Source organism: Cynocephalus volans, chromosome 5, assembly GCF_027409185.1.
Source record: "Cynocephalus volans isolate mCynVol1 chromosome 5, mCynVol1.pri, whole genome shotgun sequence".
NCBI classification, from domain to species: domain Eukaryota; kingdom Metazoa; phylum Chordata; class Mammalia; order Dermoptera; family Cynocephalidae; genus Cynocephalus; species Cynocephalus volans.
The window spans coordinates 133,985,989-134,008,962 of record NC_084464.1 but is presented as its reverse complement, the minus strand read 5'-3'; the positions used below and the strand labels follow the sequence as shown (position 1 = coordinate 134,008,962).

General features: G+C 38.5%; 1 protein-coding gene across 5 annotated transcripts in view; it reads right to left on the bottom strand.

Moving 5' to 3' along the window:
* EYA4 (EYA transcriptional coactivator and phosphatase 4) overlaps positions 1–18,105 on the bottom strand; it is a 260,369-nt gene extending 242,264 nt beyond the window's left edge. For 2 of the 5 annotated variants that reach the window (XM_063096128.1, XM_063096132.1), the window contains exon 1: positions 17,386–18,105. The gene's annotated coding sequence lies outside the window, so the exon portion shown is untranslated. The remainder of the gene's footprint in view (positions 1–17,385) is intronic. The other 3 variants (XM_063096129.1, XM_063096130.1, XM_063096131.1) reach the window with 2 other exon arrangements.
* Positions 18,106–22,974: the final 4,869 nt, after the last annotated feature.

Genomic DNA, 22,974 nt, shown 5'->3' with positions numbered 1-22,974 from the left:
AGCAGTAAGAATGCTCCTTTAAGAAAGATCTTAGGGTTTTGTTAGCTTAAGACTGACTATATTATTCTTCAGAAAATTAAAGAAAAAAAAAAAAGACAAATGTTTAAACTACAGGAAGGTTTGGTTTGCCTGGTATTTGGGCATGCCTGGGCTTGTCTGTAGAAACTCCAGGTACGGCTCCCAGAGGTCCAAGTGCTCTTGGGCCTGAAGAGCCTCCCGGGAAAGCGCTCCCCCAAGAGAGCTGCTGAGCCATATAAGCAGAAGCCAAGTCTGAGTCCTACGTCTAGGGGCTGCAATTAAAGAAAAAGAAAACAAACAAAAAATGTTCTTCACTCAGCTGTCTGGTCTGTAGAGTGATGGCAGTGTCATCACTATGTTCTCTGGAGTCTGTTGTGGGGTGCTGTGCTAGGGGAAGGGGCTAGATGCTTCTCTCTTTTCAAATGACTTGTGGCCCCAGTTGTTCAGTTAAGGACTGGTGAAATCTGAGAAATACTATTTGCTTTAAATCTGACTCTTTAAGCTTGAAGAAAGAAATGGAGAGGGTGAAGAAAGCTTGGGAAAATACTGGTTAAACTAGTAAGAAAAAAATCGCACTACATAACAATTTTAAGTATGAGAATTGAAACTCAGGAAGATGACAGAGTAAGAAGCATGCTAGTCCCCAGGCCTATCAAGGGCTTCAACCAAGTTCTTCTTCAACTGCTTGAACAAACCATATTCGTTTAAGAAGAAGCTTCAGGTGCTGCCCAAAAATACAGCTATGGCCCACACCTGGACAATACAACTTGTTTATTTAGTACCTCACTCCTTTTTCATGATTGTAAAACAAAGCAAAAAAGAAATGCAATGAGATTCTTTGAAGGAAATATTTAAGATACACAAATTCGAAACATTATTCACAGTCCCTAAATCAAGACTGTATCTTCAAAAAATATTGATCCTTTTAAAATGCATGAATGGAGGATGGAAGGAAGGAATGGACAAATAAGAAAATAAGGACACACTCTTAAGGCACATATGAGGAATGAATAACTTTAATTTCATGAAGTTTCAGATTGAATCAGGCAAACAGAATCGTAGATTTCAATGTCTGCTGTGACTCAGTGTATAGCTTTGGGAAAACCTTGTAATTCCTCCATACTTCAGTTTCTCACCCTATAAAAGGAGTATATTGCTTGAAATTTAATTCCCTCATAGTAGAGTTTTGATTCAACGTTTGTAAAATGCTTTTTAGCTTCCGTGATTAGTAGGCAAAATACTGTAGTAGTTGTATAATACGCTTTCCAAAAAATATAAAGGTAACTGGTCAAATCTAATGTAAAATAATACTTGAGAAATAAACATCAGTCATATTTATTACCTCTCCATTCCATTTTCTAAGTAATAAAAATTGCTTCTAACCGAAAAAGTATCAAATTAATATTCAAGCCAGTTGAAGTGTTATCATCACAAGGCCTCACCTACTTTGGGGGAAGGAGAGTTGTTTTGTTATTCCAGGCTACCCCACATGTTTATATGGTAAAGTCAGGAATGTTGGGCATGGTTTTGAAGGCCTCTAGCGTATTCATTGGTTTCTGGCATTCTAATGCTCTCACTATAATAACCATAAAAGTACTCTTGAGTGCTTCTGGAAATATATAACAAATCCTTAATCAATTTAAGAGTGTTTTAACTGCATACATGAAATTTCTTGGGAGGAAAATGTTAGTTATTCTACACACATATACTACTTAAGTTAGCAAGAGAGTTCCTTCTCAAAGGCACAAGGCAGTTTCCCCATAGTAATATAATTTTCAGTTTTATGTGCGTAAGTCCTATCGAATCCGTTAGAATAACAGGAAATTCTGCAGGGAAAAAAAAACCCACAAAAATTATTAGCCATATTTATCCAATGCTGAAGGAATATGTTAGCTATTTTGAGTTGGATTACTCTTTGAAGGCACTAGATAACCATTGAAGGTTAATCAAAATCTTGATTAACCAAAAACTATGGGAACTGAATATTCTGGAGATCTAACAATAAAGCCAACTGATTAATATACTTCTTTTTAAACTTTATGTATCACGCTACTTTAGCCAGGACTTGAGTATCAATTTTCTGGATTGTGATGCATTAACTTTAATTTTAACATTAAACAGATTATATATTTTACAGACTTACAAATTAGTATATTGATATGAAATGGTTGATATTTCGATATGTAGTAATGTTTATCAATACATTCAGATGATGTCTATATCTTTCTATGTTAAAAGCTATAGTCACATATAAAGTAATATATGTAAGTGCTTAGAAATATGCCTGACACACAGTAGGCTCTTAATGAAGTGATTCCTCATAAATTCTCATCAATCACATCAGAGTTAGAGCCATTTCTCCTAATAATTCTGATAAATATTTTATGGTGCTAAGTGAAAAAATGTAGTGAACATAATACACACTGATTTCTTTCTTCATACCAAGTAGTTTAAGAACTACAAATACATACAACAGTCATTCATCTAACAGTATAATAATTCTTAACTGATAAATTAACTATATACATCGTATAGATTTTTTATATATGTGGTTAATAAAATTATTTGTCCTAATCAGTGGCGTATTCTAATTAGTGTATGAGTCTCAAAGAATTTACTACTGTAAACATTCTTTTTAACCAGAGCACAAATAAATACAACGTTCAATTAACCAGAAATTTCTGCACTCGGCTTTATAACAAAGAAGCAAGCATCAGATGGAGATGCAAGGTATTATAATCTTTTCAAAAGTATTTCAGCACCCTTTCTACAAAATGCACATACACTTTCACCTACTAATCTTACATCCAGAGTTTTATCTACAGGAATTTTTTGGCAGATGTACAAAGAGATGTCTAAAAACCATCATTGCAACTCTATAATAGTAAAAATCTGGAAGCAACCTAAATATACGTCAAGCGGGGAACAGTGAAATTATGAAACACTTGCATATATTAACTACAAGGGTACTTCAAAAAGTTCATGGAAAGATTCACATTATCTTTCAATTCTATTTTTCCATGAACTTTATGAAGTACTCTCACATGTACTGATGTGGAAAAATATTCAAGATTCATCAGATCAAAAGTAAGTTTTAAGAAAATTGATGATCCCATTTGAAGTTGAAAATGTAAAATAAAAATAAATTCCATCCTGACATAGTTATTACATTTACACATGCATAGAAAAAAATGTATGAAAGGAAGCACGACAGAGTATGAGAACAACAATTTACCTCAATTTCCACAGGAGGAATAAATTTTTGGAGGAATAAATACTAATAAAGAAAACAGGAAAACCCACTTTAAATATATCTGTACGAGGGTACTTAAGAAAGTTTGTGCAAATATTCATATCTTTTAATTCCATTTTTCCATGAACATTTACCCTCTTATTTTTTTAAGTTTTTAATAAAGTATAACATACATATGGTAAAATTAAAAGCTGACAGCTGATTAATTTTTATTGAATAAACACTCCCATGTCACTGGCAACCAAACCAAGATAAAGGGCATTATCAGCATACCAGAAGCTCGCTCCTGCCCCTTCAAGTCACTCCCCTCAAAAGTAACCCCTATCAGATATGTTTTAGTATGTTACACCAAATGTGAATTACTTTAAAAACAAAAAAGAATTTTTTTAAAAATGCTGTTGCTTTAGCAGCATGAATTTCCCTTTATTTTGAATATTAAGTATACTCAGCAGTGTATTCAAAGAAATCAATTCAAAATATATACTAAGCTTTACAGTGGGCCAGCCACTAAAACAAGTGTCTTTCCTTTATGAACTCGGTAGGCCGTACAGCAATGTCACAGGCAGGTACTATTACTATTCCCTGTTTACACCTACAGAATCTATGGCTTACAGCAGCTCAGGAAATAACTTGCCCAAACTTACATGGCTGATGAGTGGCAGAGCCTGGATATCCGCAAAGGTAGTCTGATTCCAGTTTTTGCAACACCTTGTCAGACACAAACAAAGAAAAATAAAGGCAGCAAGATGTGGACTTGTGAGTACTGGACTGTTGTTCTGAGAATTTGTTTTGAGAAAATGACTTAATGTCACGTAATGCAACATCTTATTTGCAAAATGGAAGGGTTAGGCTAGATTCCTCTTCTGAACTGACTCTGATAAATAATGTGACCCACTAAAATATAGAGTAAATATGCTTCATTGTGATGTAGTGCGTGTACTGCATTCAGAAATGACTCATACAAGGAAATAAAATCACAATTTTTGAAACTATTGGAAACCAGAATCTTAATTTATAACGTTATTTTTGGACATAAGAAGGTTATTTTTACCCCCCCCCCAAATAAGCAAGTTGGTGGTTTTGAAGGGTCTTGTTCATCTTTGTGTGGAAAATGCCTAAAAACAAACCACTAGAAACTAAACAAAAATTTTTCCTTCCTCAATTGTGCTTGAAAAAAGACCTAATTTCTCTCACCAAAAGGCCATATATACCAACAGATAGACCTGAGGTTTTTGGCTTCCGAATTTTGAAACATTGACATGAAAAATATAGAACATGCTTCCTCTCAGATGAAATCCATAATTGTGAGGGTTAAAAATTCTTCAAAATAACATGAAATTTATCTGAGCAGAAAGCAATAGAAGAGGTCAGTTTGTTTCTGGAGGAACACTGGGAGTATAAAGGCCATAAACCTCAACTAGAAATCTATTTTTCTAATTTTGGTTTATTTAAAATACCAGTTTAGGCTTAACATATAGTTTCTTGCACTAGAAAATCAATAGCACAAACAAAGCTTTAAATAAGTCAGAGTAGAAGATTACCAATACATGGCTACTTCGAAAAGTTCATGGGACAGTGTGGCTGCAGAGCCGGGAATCAGGAGGAGAGGTATAAGAGATTAAATCAGAGACGGATCATGAGACTAGATTTTGTGGGAGCTCGTGAGCTAACACAAGATGTTAGTTTTGATTCAGGGCACAATGGGAAGTCACTTAAAGGCACTGAGCAGAGGAGAGACACTATATGACTTACAGTGTAACAGGATCACTCTGGCTGCTGTGTTCAAAATATATTAGAATGAGAGAAAGGGCAGAGCAGAAGCAGAAAGGACAGGTAGAAGGCTATTGCAATACTTTGGTAAGAGATTAGAATAGTAAGATATTTAAGGGTAGATTCAAAGGATTTACTGTCTGGTTGAATGTAGGGTAAGAAAGAGGAGTCGGCAGTGATTCCAAGGTTTTCTCCTGAGCAGATGGAAAGATGTACTTTCCCTGAACTGAAATAGAGAAGACTGACTAATTTACTGGGAAATGTATTCAAAACATAATTTACTACTGGTGGAAGGCTTTTTATGCACAATCAAATTCCCACTTGTAGGTTAAAAAAAAAAGTAATGGAAAAATAGAATTAAAAAATAATATAAACTTTTGAAGACCCCTCATAAACTGACTTCCATGACCATAAGCAAAGGAGAATTTGTTTTCCAAAATGTAGACAGGATTCATTGTTTGTTAGTGTCTGGTTTTGAATCTATGTCCTTTGAAGACATGCATAGAACAGTGCAGTTACTTAATTTCCATCAATTATACTCAGGCATTGGGACTAAAGACGGGAAAAGATATGATTGCTCCCCTCAGTGAGTTCAGAATCTCTCTAAGAGATTCTGAGAGAGTCTTCTCTAAGAGAAGACTCACTTATAATTAGTCACCACACAATATGCTGTTATATTAATAGCCCAAATAAAGTGCTATGGTATTACGGACAGAAAAGAATTAATTCTGCCTGAGCCTTAGGGAAGGCTTCCCAGAGGAATATGTGAACTAAGCCTTGAAAGATCAGTAGATTTTCTGTACAGGTAGGCAGCAAAAGAGTGAGAGGCAAGTAGGTTAAGGGAGTTGGGGACCTGGAAGACAGGGTTGCTGAGTGTATCCCAGGGAGAAAAAAAGGAAGTGCCTGACTGTATTATAAGAAATAAAGCATTCATAAAAAATAGGTAAGTCTCATGCCATTAGGACTCACCGTATGAAGAATCAACTTGAGAAAGTAGATATGTAACTTGAATACTCTGGGGGGCTCCCTGATTTATGAACCCGGGAAGTGCTCATTTGGAAAAACAGAACCTCTGATTTTTGGCAGTTCTCCAGTGATGACAGGGCTACCAGGCTTCCTGTTCCATATCTGGCATAAAGTGCCTGGATGGACCTGAGATTTGCGGTGCCTTCTTTGGACTTCCCGTCAACACGTGGAGCAGAACTCTACTATCTGAAAACTCATAATTTAAGCCCCTGCTTTAACCTCCCCACCCCCATTCCCCTGGAATGCCCCCCATCTGTCATTGGGTTACCCTGCACCCACTTCATCTCTCCAGCTGAGCAGGATCCTTCGCCTCTGAGAAAACAGAAAGACATTTTGGTCACATACAGTATGCTAGATTGGCAGCCCCTTTCCCCCCTGAGAATACATTTCAAAAATTAAAATGTAAATCAAAGGAGGGAGGCGTGAGACAGAGAGGCAGAGAGAAAGTGAGTGTATGTGTGTGTGTGCTTTCAAGTACCTCTACACTACCTACTTGAGCATCAGTTAGTAAATGATGTGAAATCCCTAGGTCAGTCTGACCGCTTCCAGGTAACATGATACAATTAAAGTAAAACTACTAAATTAGACAATACACATGTATGGAATTTCAAGTATCTCTGTAATTATGGATGAGATTTTTAAAAAATTCTGTAGTGTTTAGAGCTCGTAAAAGTATTAGTCTAATATATTCATAATATTAATGCCTCATATTTCAAAATAATTTTCCCATTCAACCCAAAACTCAATGAGCAAAGTTATCCTTTCTCACTTTATGTTAACATTATGTTCCTCTTTTGTTCCTTTCAAGTAATTTTCGAAACATCTTTCATACACAACTAAACCCTAGCAGAGGTAACGCTCAAACTACATCACATTTACTTATGCTGAACTGCACATCGATTCATAGATAAAATATATATGTCAACATTAAACCTACAGAATTAGAACATAAAAGTTTGAACTTGGTTATTCTGCAAAAGAGAGGTGTTACAATATTTTCATTTTTACTTTCTTTGGGCTGTACAAATGTTATTAAACTCAAAATCCTGAACTTGTGGTACAAACTGGAAGCTAAGACATACATCATTTGAAAATTTCTCCTTACAATTGAACAAATGATTTAATTCATTAAGTATTAATCTTAGGCAGTTGGAATTATTGAGAACTTTATTCTTTCTGACACTACAGACTAAAAGCAGAAAAAGCAGACTAAAGTAAAAGTTTCTTCTTACAGAATACTTAACTATGGAAAAGAGCAGATAATTGTCATTACTGAAAAAAAGAATCACAAGTATCTACTAGCAAATAACAGTTAAAAAAATAGAAAGACCTAGACCTACAGGTGATTCAAATAAGTATTTACTTCCTACATACTCTCCCAGGTATTCCGCTTCCCCCCAATCATATAATATTGCCAACAAAAGGAAAATATGCTGAAGATGGTCAATCTGTGTAAAGCTTATCTATATAAATCCCTTCTACGCAAAGTCAATCAATCAACACACACCAATGAGTATTGTTTGACTTCCTGTTTAAACTTGGGAGGAAGGTATTAGGATTCTCTACACTTGACTGGAAATAGAACAATCCTCTTATGCAGAGCCCTGGGAATCTTTCAACTATGTCACACGATATTAAGAGCTGTTTAGATTACGGGTTCTCAACTGTGGGCAATTTTGCTCCCAGAGCACATCTGATGATGTCTGGAGACACTGTCATTACTTAGGGGAGGGGGTGCTACTGGCATCTAATGGGTAGAGGCCAAGAATGCCACTAAACATCCTGTGGTGCACAGGACTCCACCCATGAACAAATTATCCAGCCCAAATGTCAATTATCAGAGCTTGAGAAATCCTGGGCTAAATATATTGAGGGATTCAGGCACATGTCAATGTTACCATTTTTTATACAGATGCACCTGGGAGCAGTTCCAGGTAAGCAGTAAAAACCAGACCCTGACAATTAACATTTTAATGCCCCTTTTTCCCTTAGCCCCATCCTGCCATAGAGCCATTATATCTGACTCCAAGGACCAAGTGATAAGTTCTAGAAATAGAGGTGTTAATAATCTCCTATTGTCTCTGCAAGGGTAAAAATCACAGCAGTATCTAAAGTTATCTTTTAAAAAGTTTACATTTAATTCATCAAGCCCACTGACAACTGAAAATTACATAAAGTCTTATCATTGGTAACTTCAGGCTAAAAAAAAAAGCAACTGAGGAAACTTAAGTATTGACTATAAAATAATAGTACCATTACAGAATGTGTTTGTAATTGTTTATGGTGTTGAAGAATCACATAGATTAAAGCCCTAAAAAATCTAGATCAATATATGTGGAAATATTTGATAAAAGAAATACTGCATAATGTAAATGTCCAAAGCTGACTTCTGAGCACCTATAACATCTTCTCTTAGGGAATACAGCCTCAGATTTGCCAGGAGGACCCCAGAGCACCAAATTTGGGCTTGGACCATGGGTGACTCTACTTATGGTCCTCAAGCTATGGCCCCAAAAAGGAGTTTCAACTCTATATATCACTGGGAAATTTGGGTAATCTAATGAATGGTGCATAGTCATAATCATATAACTAATACTCATATCAGGCACTTTTCTAAACATGTATATTTACTCTTTGAATTCTAATCAGAACCTCATGGGTATTTCTATTGCACATGAGAAAACTGAAGCAAAATCAGTTTAAGTAACATGCTTAACATTACAGAGTCTTTAGTGTGAAAGGTGGAGTTTGAACCCAAGCAGCCTGGCTCCATATTCTTTGAACTTAACCATGATGCTTTAAAAAAAAAATGGGTCCCTTGGATTTCAAGTGCTATGAAATACCCATATCGCTAGAGATTTTCAGTATCCTTGGTTTATCCGCTAGATCACTGACTTCCCAATGGTGGAAAATAAACACACTTCTACATCCACACACAAACTTATAACCTGGGTCTGGATTCAGAGTTGCATTTCTATTGGGTTAATACCAAAAATCCCTAAGCGTGTTCTTAAGGTTGTCCTGCCTTGTAATGGTCACAGCTCTTCCCACTGTTCCCAATCTTGCGGCCAGGGATGTTCAGTGTCACTACCACTGCTCTCAAGCCCAGTGCCTTAACTCTCTCACTCAACAAGAATTTAGTGACCACCTACTCACCATGTGTCAAGCAGTGCACTGTGTACTGGACATACAGAGATGACAAATACAGTTAATCCCTCCAGTAAATTCTCAGCCTAGAGCAGGATTTAGACGCTGTAAGGCACTGCATTTCAACGTGGCAAGTACTACTCTAAAGGTAGAAACTGGGCACTTTGGGAGTAAGGAGAAAGAAACACCCAACTCGACCTCTAGAGGTCAAAGGAACTTACCAGAGGAGATAACATTTTGTGTCTTAAATATTAAAAAAGAAAAAGAAAAGGAAGTTTCAGGAGCAGAGGGAAGATGTCTTCCAGACAGAAAGAATCATATGTACAAAGAAATGAAGTGGAAAGGACCGAGGTGTATTTGAGAACTGCAGTTTTCCACATGGCTGGAAGAGAGATTTCTTGCAAGTGGGTAGTAAGAGAGAAGAAGGGCAACCTCTGCAAGGGTGTCAGCATGAAGGGCCTCATAGGCCTTGCTGAGAATTTTGGAATTTTCCCTATAGGCAACAGTGAAAATTTCCTAAAGAATTTGAAGTCCAGGAGGGACCTGATAAACATTGTGAACAAATCAGGTTGAACGTCCTAGGGACAGGAGAGTTTTAGAGACAGATCCAGCACTGACCAGAATGGTCCCTGAGAGAGGCAGTCAAGATATCACAACTCCACTTGTTATGACAAAGACAATATTTTGACCAAATGTGTATAAGACAGTGTCCACCTAAGACTAATTTGAATACCTGAGGATTAATCCTGTGACTTTGGTTACAATGGTTAACGCATCGTGCTAACCCTTCCCACAGAATGTCATGTGCAAAGTGTAAAACTATAAGACACTAGAAGCCCCAAGGTCTTCAAAATAATAGAGTAAAAAAAAAAAAAAAAAAAAAAAAACTATTCATCCTACTCTAATTTTAGCATGTCTTAGCAACACTGATGATGAAAAAGCATTTAATCAGCATTTGCCAAGTACCCAGAACTTTGCCAGATATTTTCATGATTGAAGCCTTTAAAAACTAAAGTCAACAATTAAGGAGACAAAACAGACCTAAATTAAAATTCTTTGTGAGTCAACTAAGAAACATAAAACAGTACAATCATTTTAACACCTAAAGTTCATGTAAAAAATTTCAGTACAATTGCTGTTCTTGACAGACTTATTGAGGTTTGCATTCATAAATTACCCGCTAGAATCACAGTTCGAGATTATTGAAAAACCTGCAAAAGGAAATGTGGAACGTGACTCACCCACCTTGTGATTAAATTTGGCTAGAATTACTTGAGTCACAATCATACATAAATATATATTTGCATTATAACATAAAAGTTAAAGTGAAAAGAATTAGCTAAAGTAGAGATTTGTTGACTCCCCAAGTCATCATCACTTTCCACATACTAGATACATTAAGTTAGAAATAGTCAATCTCTTAATCAGAACATTCAGGTCTTTGCAAGTCCTTTAACATTAGGGAGTTCAAAGTCAGAGGTGAAATGTAATGAATAGATCACTCCATTGGGTATATGCAGAGGTCTGTGAATTGTATGTATGACTTTGTAGAGAATAAGCCTCCCAATATGTGGTATACCTCCTTGATTAAGGATAGAATTTCAAATTTAATGCTGTTGCTTTTGTGAGAAGAATTAAACTTAATGGCATATGAATGTAAATTTTTATGATTTAATTGTACCTTTCACAAGAAATGCCTCTTTCATTTTAAAAATAAAGGGGGAAAGAATAACAGAAACAGTAGCAATAATTGACATAAAAATCGAAAGTCCCATCAATTTAGGCCAGTGCTGGTGTTTCTTCATAAAGTCTTTAAAGAAGAAAAGATGCTCTAATAAACAAACCTTTGCAGGTACCAGTTCTACGTGCCTAATTCAGAGCTGTGACTACACGGGAACATTTTTGACGATTTTAATTTTCTCGTGTTAAACTGAAGTAAAGTTGCAGATTGGGTAATAAAAATATTCAAGTTCTATGAGGGCGAACAGACATACTTTTTGCCAATGTATCACATTGGGGGATGTTTTATGGTATTTGAGAGATTGTTCTTTAATGATGACACACTAACATACTAGAGTAGGTCCTCTTAATTGACCCCTTTCATCGTCAGATGAGTCGTTCCTTTTTGTTGCAATTTTCATACACTCAAAGATCCTTCCTGAGAGGCAGTCATGGTAAGAGGGCACTGCTGGTGAGTCATCCTCAGGCCACCCACGTCCTGCTCCACTCAGAGCAGTGGCACATTTCTCTAGTGGGCTACCAGCAGTTTTCATTTGAATAAAGGGGTCTGTGGCTACATACACAATAATAATAATAAAAACCCCACTGACTTAATGAAAAATACTTTAATTTTTTTAAAGTTATTAACAGCAAAGCAAAAATATTCACCTACAGAAAGCCTTGAAAATGCAAAGTCTGATAACTATATAAACTGAAAGTATTTCCAAAATACGGGGTGACTCCATTACCATTTAAAAATCCATTATGAACTCTTTAATGAGAAATCCACTAAGCACTCTTTAATTCCTCTTTCCTTATTAGTTAATTCAACGTAAATATGTGGATTTGAGATTCATAATCAGCATTCAGGCTTAAAACAACAACAATAAAAAATAACTACAAAATTGATAACATTAAACCAACGGATAGGGCTTGAAAAGCAAAGGAAAATTCTACCTGTAAGTTAAATGTTAAAAAGATCTGGTCTTAAGTTCCTGATGATTAGGAAGCATTACAAAGTAACAGTGTTTCTCCAAATGCACTCATTTGTTACCAGCCTTCATGATTCTGGCTATGTGGGCCAAGCACTGGTTCGCTGTTACTTAATATTGTTTCTTTAAATCGGTGCTTTAAAAAGTTTTTTTTTACTTCAGTAATTTTTTTTGACCTTGTCTTAAACTTATCATTCATGTAATTACAGGTTTAATATGAAATTTAACATTCTTTTTCTAATATCTAGTTATCCTTACATAACTAATAATATAAAAATAAAACGTCCAAGTATCATTTAAAAAGGCCTTATATACAAACGGTGGAAGCAACAGCCTGGCACAATGCTTAAGGATAAGGTGCTGGGGTCTAACTGGGGAGTCAGGATCCTGGCTCCATCCCACTCCATGACTGAGTCTCAGCTTCCTCATCTATAAAATGGGAATTTAAAAAGTACTAATTTACGGCATAGTTGAGAAGATTAAGATAAGCTAATCCATGTAAATACTTAGAACAAGGTTTTGCATAAAGTTAATCCTCAGTAAATGTTAGCTATGATATTATGATGGTTATAACGATTATGATGACTTACATACAGACAGCAAAATTGCAGCTATCCTGATGATTTTTATTTAAAAACATATTTTATGATATGAATATACTTAAGAAAATATACTCATATATGAAATTTCAAGATTGCTATTCTATTCCGGTTTAATTCAACTTCCCTTTGAAAATACTGAAATGTAATAACAGCCATCAGACTTTGTCTGAAAATTTCAACCTAAAAAAAATTACCTGTGGAAAAAAATATTTTAAAAGTCCTAACATGATACTACAGGTCCTTCTCCCAAGGTCCAAAAGTACATTAATATAAATTTACTTACTCTATATAAATAAAAGCTTTAAAAATATGAACATGTTGTATTAAAATATTTCCTATGAAAAAAATAAGAATTTCTGATATTTTCATATGGTGTCTTTCTTCATCAGCTATGCACTGAAATCTCAGGGTAAGAAAAGGTCCAGACAACGCTGAAAGGTTTCAAATATCAAACTATACTGTTATGTCAGTGCCCTAAGATCAATTAGCACCTTTCAATGACAGAAAAGGTTACAGTGTGACTCAGAGGTGCACTCTCAGAAACTGTCTTAAATTGTCATATAAATGTGGCTTTGATAACTTAAAATGGTTTCTATTTTTAAATTAATCAGTTTCATCTCTTTTTCTGGAAGAGTGAAAGGGTTTAGGGTAGTGAATATAGTGGTATTCATTTTCAATATCTCTCTATTAGTGAAAACATTGATGGGGAAATGGTAAGAATCACAAACTTCAAGTGTAAAATGACATCATTAAGGCATATACTAAGGTACAGGGTCACAAGCAATATTAGGTGACAGTAATGTTTACAAAGTCTTCAAAACTCTTAAAAGCAATCAAAGTTGCTTGTACTGCTTTTGAATATGTGACTCTTGTTTATTTTCTTCCACTCAAGTTCAAGCTAAATGACGCCAAGTTTGGCTCCTTGTACAGTTTAATGAATATTCAGTGTCTCCCACATTAAAACACATCTAACTGCAAAATGCAATAATGCACATACTGCAATAAAATACCCCATTGCATCTCACCCATCTTGAGGGCAAATGTCTGAAAGAGCATGTCGTTTCTTAGCTCACTGGGAAAAATTCATGAGAGAAGCAGGTACACTGCAAACCACCCCATTCCCCCTGGTGTTGATTTCCTTCACCTAGTAACCACTGTAATAAAATCCTCCAACTGTATTTCTGAATACAATTAGTTTAAGATAGTCTACAGGGAGACACATTATAAGAGTTTAGCATATGTAAGAATAATATCCATTTGAAAAAGAAACTGTCCATATTATATTCTCACTGAAAAAATAACAAGGTGTTTGATAGAGGTTTATCAGCTCTTCAATGAGAAGATTCAAAACATCTCCCACTTTTGATAGCCATGCTTTTCTATTGGTTTCTTAAGTGAGTGATCTGAAATATTTACAACCAGACAGTACCTAATTTTAGGTTTTAAGTGCTTTAACAGCTCCATGAAATATGATCAGCAGCTGCAATACAGAACTATGGTGAATAAACTCCCTATAAAGGGGGGCTTGTTTTTACTGAATGTTCAGTGTTCTTGTATTTACCTAATAGGAAAAAAAAAAAAAAAAAGATAATGAAAAACATAATAAATACTTGCATTCTTAAATTACTCAACACTTCACTAAGTCTTGAAAGGGATTATCTCCCCTCTTCATGAATTCTGTACACAAAGTGTGGGGTTCCGTTGGGTGAAATAAGTTTAATTTTATTATTTGAAAGTTAGAATGTGAACTTGCCAACATCCTAACTTTTTATAACAATAGTTATGGTTTTTCTACCATTTTATCTTTCTAAAACTTCTAGATAATTTAATTCCAGTGCATGAAATTCAAAAGGAATCTCAAGCCACACAAATATATTTTTAGACACGACATCAGTCATTTAGAGCTTGCAACAGAGATTGAAAACATGAAACTGGACACTCTATTTCCCGTGGCTATGTAAAATTTATTTACACTCCAAATCGCCATATAAATAAAAAGGAAACTCTCAGAAAAGAGGTCTTGTTTTTCTTTTTTTAATCCCAAAGAGGTTTTTAAAAAAATTATAGCAAAATGACAAAGCACTCATCTGCCAGTCTCCCTTAAAACAAGAAACTTTTATGCAAAGACATTTTTTCCCCCAGCTTCTAGAAATCCTCTAGAATTCAGTATCTGTATTTCTTAATAAGAATCACAATTGTTTTTAAACCAATTTCTTTTTATACAAATCTTTCAATTCACAACTGTGAATATATACATTTATACAGAACTTTTCATTTTGGAAATGAGAAGTTAAATTTCTAATATTCAATGAAATAAATACTAATAAAAAGAATAATTTAGTAAATCTTTTTATTTGTTATAATTGTGAAACAACCTCTAATGACATGACCTTAAAATGTTGAAGCATACTGCTTTCGGGAAATTTACAAAGGAAAACGGGTTTTGAAAACCACATTGATTTTAGACCTTCACTTATTATGAAAGGCAAGGACATATCCCTAATTATGAGAAAAAGGAACAGTTTCCAGCTAATCTAATTATGTTACATTTAAGGTTGTAACTTTCAAAGGTTTTAATTTTCTTGTACAGTCATTTCTAAAAGTTGGTTTGATTTTGAATGACTTACAACTTTTAATCAGATGGAACAAACTATCTTCACGGCTTATAATAACAATAAATGTGGGTGTAGTTACATCTGCACTTGGTATTGTTGCCATACAAATCAGGTTCTGGCAGTCTAGCTCCACACAAAACAGTATGTCTTTGACTACTGCTTTTTATTTCTTGGGATAATGTTATTCTTAAAAATACACAAATGTCTCTCAACGCAATAACCTACAACGCACCACACCACGTATCAAATATTCTGTCTTAGGATTCTCTCCCTGACCCCTTTCTTAGGTTTGGTTCTTCAGGTATGAGCTTGCCAAAAAATATTTTTAAAGAAAAAAAGAGAGAGAGAGAAGAAAAGAAATGGCAATGTTTCTGCTTAAAACCAAGCTCAATTACAATTCTTGTCCTGAGGAGGTTTTAAAAATAAAACCAAAAACAACCCAACAAACAAAAAACCATCGTCAGCTTCAAATCCTGTCAGTCACCTACGTGCAAATGAAATTTCAGAAGCTGTTGATGGAGAGCCCGCTGTTGTTAAACGCTCCTAAGACTCCCACCTAAATCCCGCAGGAGCCCGCACTGGAAATGACAAACACCCGATGGTGCAAAAAAGCGGCCGCTGATGAGAAGAGGAACAAAATTCCATATTCGAGAAGATATATTTCACTCCAACGATTACGTTGATCCCAGGGTGCCAAGCCAAAAGGGGTAAGAGAGAAAGAAAACTGTTAAGTATGAGCTCTTAATGTGAAACCTAACCTGTTGGTTCTCTTAGGTATCAGATTTTGGAAGTGTCTGTAATGACAGCCAGGAAAGCAAATTAATGGCCAACGGCCCACTGGGTTTGAACACCAGACTCCTGTTACCTCCTCACAGATCAAGTACACAACACAGAGGCACACGGAGGTGGCTCCACGTGGAGCTGCTCTGCAACCAAAACACACGCCCGGGCGCTCTTCTGCACCTTGGCAGAAAGGGCAGAGGGACCTGCACCTTCCTCCGCTGCCTTCGGTTTAAGACTCATGAATGACTCTCTGTCCTCTCGGTGGCGGCGGGGAGAGGCGCAGGGGGTCGAGGTGACAGAGGACAGTCTCCAAACACCACCCTCCCCGACACACTCCCACCCAAAGCGCAAACCCCATCAGTCTTCATGGGAAGGAATAAGAGGGGTGGTGGCGAAGGGTGACACTGCCACCCCAACTAGGAAGAGATGACAAAAATTAAACTGCGTTCTCCGGTTTCGCCACCGCTCTGCCAAGGGACTCAGTCCACCAGTTCCCTAATCGCTCCGAGCCGTTCCGAATCTCGTGTACAAAGAAAGAAAAATCTTTAAAGTGCTACCAAACGAAAGTTTGCGCTGTCCTGTGGCGCACAATAAAACAAGCACGCGCACGGTCTCCTTCCAAATCCCGCGCAACCGCGCTAAAAAAGCCAACCGTGGCAAGTCCCACCGCCTCCGCAGACCCAGCCGACTTCGAAAGGGAAAACCTGCTGTCCTCAGCCGGGTCCCTCGGCTGGGAGAAGCTGTAATCCCTCCATGGCATCCGCGCCTCGAGCCAATGAACGCGACTGCTCTGACAAGGCGCCTCTAATTTCACGGACCCCGGCAAACCGCAGGAGACACTCGGTCCGCGCCACATAAAAACTATTAAAATGGGATCGCCGCAGTTTAAAAGCCCGGTTCGTGCCTGGAGATCAGAGCACAAGCACCGAACGTACCCACGCACCCGGCATCTTGAAAATCCCGGCGCCCGGGGCTCTCCAGGGGACCCTGACTCAGCATCCCTGCGCCCGGGCTATCTGGGGGGTCATCACAAAGTAACAAATGTCAAGCAAGGACGTAGCGGAGACCCTGGTGGCGCGCCTCTGCGAGGCGGGGCCGGGGTGCAGGTAGGAGCGGCGCGCGGGTCGGTGAAGGGCGGCGAACCTCGTTCCGCGCCCGCTGCGCTGCGTCCCCGCAAGGGACAGGCCCGCTCGGAGGCGACCCTCGGGGGGCAGGAGCGTCTTCCAGGACAGAACGCACCGCTGCAGTCCGAGCGGCCCGGGCCTTCGGGCTTGGGGCACCCCGCCTCCGGGCACCCCTGGGGGCTCCGGCACCCACGCGCTGTCCCGCGGCGCGGCCTCTGTCCCCAGCGCTCGGCGCCCCCAGCGAAGCCTCGCGCGCTTGCCCGGGGAGAGCGTGGGACTCCCCCAAACCCGGACCCCCGGGCGCCAGGGCGGGAGTGGGAAGAAGGGGGCACTCACCTCCCGACGCCCAGACCGCCTCGGGATCCCGAGGTTCGAGCGTCTATCCCAGCCGCGGATGCGAGCGTCCGTACTCAAGTACTTATTCTCGCTCCTTCCAGTGTCGGAGTATTCCCTTCGCGCTGTGCCTCTGGTGAAAACAGGACATCCCCTTCGGCCACCCCCCAACAAACAGCGTACACAAGTGGGGGAGAAACGGGGCGGGGGGAGAAGCCGGCTCCGAGGGGGAGGAGGAAAGGAGTGGAGCCAAAACTCGGCCCTGACGACAGGGCGGCGAAGCAGAAGAAAAGGAGAGAGCGCGCGCCCAGCCGCCGCCGCCGTCGCTCCCCAGCTCGGCCTGAAGCTCTGTCCCCTCTCTCTCTCTCTCCGGGAGCGACAACTTCACGAGGACTGGATGGAAGTTTTGCGCGGAAGCCGGGAGCGTCCCGAGCGTGCGCCGCGCGGCGGGCAGCCTCGCACTTGCGCGCGGAGTTGGAGGCGGGAGGGGGGGGACGTCGCCGCAGGCCACCGCGGGCGAGGGAGGCCGCTGGGAGCCTCGGGCCGGGCCGCCGGGGACGCGGGGGACGGCGGCGCACGGGAGACCGACTCCTTTTTATTCCACCTCAGGTGACTGCCCGTTGTCATCGCTCGCGGTCTCGCGTGGGGACCTCCCGGGGCCTCGGGGCCCTGGGCGTCCCCCGTGGCGCCGGAGTAATCTCCGCGCCCTCCGCGCCGCCCCCACCCCGCCCCCGCCCGGCCTGGCGCGGGCCGCTGCAGCCTCTCCGCTGAGGGGAGGAACCCGCTGCCGCGCTCCCCTCCCTGGACGAGGGAGCACTGTCCCCACCTGCTCCTGCGGGCAGCCTTCAGACTTGCCTGTAACTCTCCCGCTCCCTGGTTCCCCGGTGTCGGCCAGTGCGGGCCCCCTGCCGGACTCCTTCCCACTTACCCCAAGGGAGGAGACAGAAAGGACTTCGCCTACTTGCAACCACGTCAAATAAAAACCAACCCACCCCAGACTGGGGAGCTTTCTCTGACAGGAGGGAATACCCTTTTCCGTGGAGATGTATGCTATGAAGGAGAAAGCAGTCTGGGGATAGGCTGTGCTGAGAAGGACCTGGGCCCCTTCCAGCGCTGGGTGCAGGTATAGGCACCCCTCCCAGACGCCCAAAGGTCAGGCAGTGACGACTGACTTCCAAGACAGCGTCAGAACTTCGCCAGGCACATTGCTGAAATGACATTTCATGCCTAAGCCTTCTGCGCATGCATTATGCACCTACATAGGATTTAATATTGTATATGCACACGCTAGTATATCACAACCGGGGGCCACAGCAAAGTAAACAGAATAGTTCATAAATCTCTTATCCATTCCATAACCTACTTCTAAAGCCTATTGCCTGTTTTAGCAGCATCTTGTTTAACTGTTACATTGATGATAAGTGTTTTAATTTTTTGAGAATTTACTTAGCGTCAGTTATAGTATTGGTCACTTATGGCACATGTGAGTTTATTTAATTTTCAAGATAGTTGTCATGATTATTAAGCCCACTTAAAAGATGAGGCAACCAAAGCCCAAAGAAACCTAAGTAACTATCCGGAAACCAACCCAGTGGTCTCTAATCACAAAGCCTAAGATTCGACGAGAACCCTCCACATTGCCTTAGATGTGGCCTAAGAGATTACAAATCAACCTGTAGAAAGTATTCCCATTCAAAGAAATTTTAGTTTTAATGTGTTATCAACTGAATTATATTCTGGGGAAAAAAAGTTCAGAAAAAGATTTCATCCTCTACTCTAGCTTGGTCTTATGCAACTGACATGAATGCTGTCAGAGTCAAAAGCAAAACCAATACTGAATACGTGTAATTATTTTTTAATGAGTGGAGCATTATCTACAAGGAGAAAAAGGCAAGGGGAAAGGTGGGGTTGTAAATTTAAACTGATAAAGGTACTCACTGCTGCTCTCATCACTCACTGGTGTTCCTTCCTGCAGATTTATTTTGGAAGACATAGGCACTGCCAGGCATAATGTTTCCTTTTCTGGTTCTCAGGGTAGAAGGTTCTGGCTGTGGGTTTGGCGCAGAAGGGATCTGGAGCACATTCTAAAGCACATTCTGGCCTAAAGAGGAATACCAGTTAATATACACTGAAGAGAAAAATATCAATGGGCAGATTTAATTAATTTTGCAGATCTTATTTTCTAATGAGAAAACTAAGGGCTCAGAAGTTTTTGCACTTGCTAATAAATGGCAGACCTGAGATTCAGACCAGCCTCTGTGTAACCCCAAAGTCCGCTCTTAGCCACTGTGATGCTATTATTATTCGTGGTAGTAGTCAGAAAAACAGTAATTCGTTTTTTGGGTTTTTTTATTGAATCATAATCGGTTATACATATTTTGGGGGGTTAACGTTGATCTTTGCTGATCAAATCAATATTAGCGTATATTATTACAAATCATACTTATTCTTTATGTAATTCTTTTCAATATAGTGTATATGTTTACAGGCCGAGTATGCAATTTAAATATTTTGTGAATCACACAGTGTCTAAGAATGCTCTGTGGCTATAGCAAATATCGTGTAAGAATTAAGTACAATGCTGAATTTAATACTCCCCTCCTAAGGCCACAGATTTTTTATTTTCATTTTGGTATAAAATATTATGTGGCAGTTTTACCTCTAAAGGTGAGGAGATGTATAATTTGGATAAAATAAAAATTTGTACTTTCGTTCAGCATATTGTTAACATAAATACAGTTTTTATAGCATGTTTTGCTGCTTCTTTCTAAAATCAGACTTTTGGTAATACTGACCTTGCTTTCAAGGTTACTTTGCTCCCACATAGTTTTTTATACATCTACATAAGAATATATTTACAGAAGTTGTCCAAAAAACTCAGAATTATATGACAATATTAGTTATTTGAGTTGGTATTACCTTCTAATATTTGTCTTAAATATATATGTATTACATGGATATCACTAAGAAATGTCATATTTTCACTCCACATTTGAACATAGGAACATAAAAGTTGAATGTAGGAACAAAGATTTTTAAGGTTATATAGTCAAAAAATGTATTGTTTGTTTAAACAAGGCATTATTTCCAGTATTCCTACTGAATACCACTTTAATAATTATTGCCATATCACCTTCAATATCTTTAAATATCTGTTTTTATTAAATAAGTTTATGTGATAAAGGAAACTTTTTATAGTCACCATAAATGGAAAAACAATATAACTTGTTATCCATAGAAGATTACCTTGCAAATGCATCTATATCATGGAAATAAAAGTTACTCCTTCTGTACCACCTATTATCTCACACACCAGTTTGAGAAATATTGGTTTAAAGAGTTATATTCCACGTGTCCCTAGGGTTCTTCAAAACTTATTTTCAAGGGAAGCCTTTTTGTTACTAGAGAGAAATGTTGAGTCCAACTTACTCTTGGCTATTATTTTTAAATGTGCTTATTCAATTATTGATCTCCTTGCCTAAAATATTCTTGAAGTCTCTGTAGTTGAGGTGTCTTTTTTAAATTAAGGTATTTTTTATTGTTTTTCTCACTATCTTACATGTAGTAAAAAGTAAACAATTTATAAGTACACAATTAAAAAGCAAATTTACTCTCCTGGAAGATTGTATCAGTTACCCCTTACTCTTCCCGAATCCCACTCCCCACCCCCCTGCTTCATCTTAGACCTTTAACACTGAAAAAGAAACTTTCCAACTGGTTTGTGTGTGTGTGGCAGCTTGCTCAAAGGGGGTTCAAACCCTTGACCTTGGTGTTATAACAATGTGCTCTAACCAACTGAGCTAACCAACCAGCCCAAATACGTTTTTTTTTTTTTTTTTTTTTTTGGTGGTTGGGATCTGAACTCATGACCCTGGGGTTATAAGGCTGTGCTCTAACCAACTGAGTTAACGTGCCAGCCCTTTCCAACTGTTAACATCATGAAGTGGCAGCATCTATTGGCCCCGTGTGGTACTACAACAAAGTTCCATAAGACAATGAAGAGAGATAAAGTACAACAGTGAGAAAAACCCCCAAAGCCTGAACGAACATGTGGGGAAATTCCAAAGTCAGAACCTGCTGCCAAATTCTGGAAGTGATTCAGAAACACTAGTGGATCCTGCATGACATGAATCAGGCTACCTGAATATCCGTAAATGTTCGACAAGAAAAGATATTTGTTGGGATGAAAGGGACAGAAAAAAAAAAGTTAACTTAAAATGAAAAATCAATGGAAGTGTAAGATTCATTTATTAGTAATTCCCTTACCCAGCCCCTCTGGGGTATGATGCCTCTGCAGTTTACCATTCACTGTTTGTTTATTTTTCAAATGTGCATGGTACTGTTTTGGCAGTGGGTTTTGTGTAAGTCAAATTAAACAAACAAAGTGCTCCAGGAGCTCATAATCCAAAACATAATTTTTATTTTAATTTCATTTAAAAGCAACCTTCAGGGAAAACCCTGCCATCATTTTAGTAAGAACAGATTTTTAGGCTAAAAAAAACGGAATAAAATACTACACTTACCAAAAAAGAAAACAGAGGACTGAACATTTGTAGAAATAATCTCAGAATAAATCTCTTCAGCACCCTTTTGGTGTACCTTTAAACTCCAGTTGGAAGTATACAAAATTCTTAAAAAAAAAAAAAAAAATTACAGTCATTTAATTGTTTCTTAGTAAATTCTAAGCCAAACCCTCTGAACTTTGGAAGAATAGAATTTTAAAGACCAGCCTCAATACGAACAAGGTTAAACACTCTTAATCTCCTATTCTACCAGTGACAGACTTCGGGAGCTAATAAGGTTAACATGATTGCTCAAGAATCTAAAGTCCTGTGCTGCTGGTTTTCTCAAATCTACAAATAAACACTAAGTAATTTTGTGCAGACAGATCAAGCTTAAAAAGGTTCCTACTAGTTTGGGAAAGTGAAGTCAGATCTACAGACTTCAAGACCTGTTGGGTCTTTCTCTTCTGCTGGGCTTTCTGATAAACTTCCTCATTCTTGGCAGTCTCTAAAGAAAAGGAAATGTACATTTTCTGGGAGAAAGCTTCAATATATTTACTTTTAAATTCTCTCTTAAAATTTTTTCTCAAGTTAAATCCTTTTAGTACCATTTTATGCAATTCTACTCTCCCTTCCATGTTTACACCCAACCTTCAGATGTTTATAAACAGATATCATGCCCACTTTTAGTCATCTGTTAGCCACGTTGAACAAATATAAGGTCTTTTAATCTTATTGCAGTTCAGTCTCTTCAAGCCCTCAATTACTCTTATTACTTGTCTCCAAACTGTTTCCAATTTCCTAAATGTTCATCTTTGTTAGAGGTATCCCACCTTGAATGCACAGGTCCAGGTGCGGTCTCATCAGCATACTAAAATAAGGCTTCTTGTTTTTCTTCTGCAGAATCATGTTTCAGCTTCACTGCAAATTCCCACCAACTGGCGATACTTTCATATGATAACAACTTACATGTAATTGTTTTTCTCAATTTTCACTTCACACAATGTTCCTTTTGGCATACGAGTTCTTAAATATTACAAATGCACATTTTATGTGACAATAATAGTCAAAATATGAACAATATAACTTT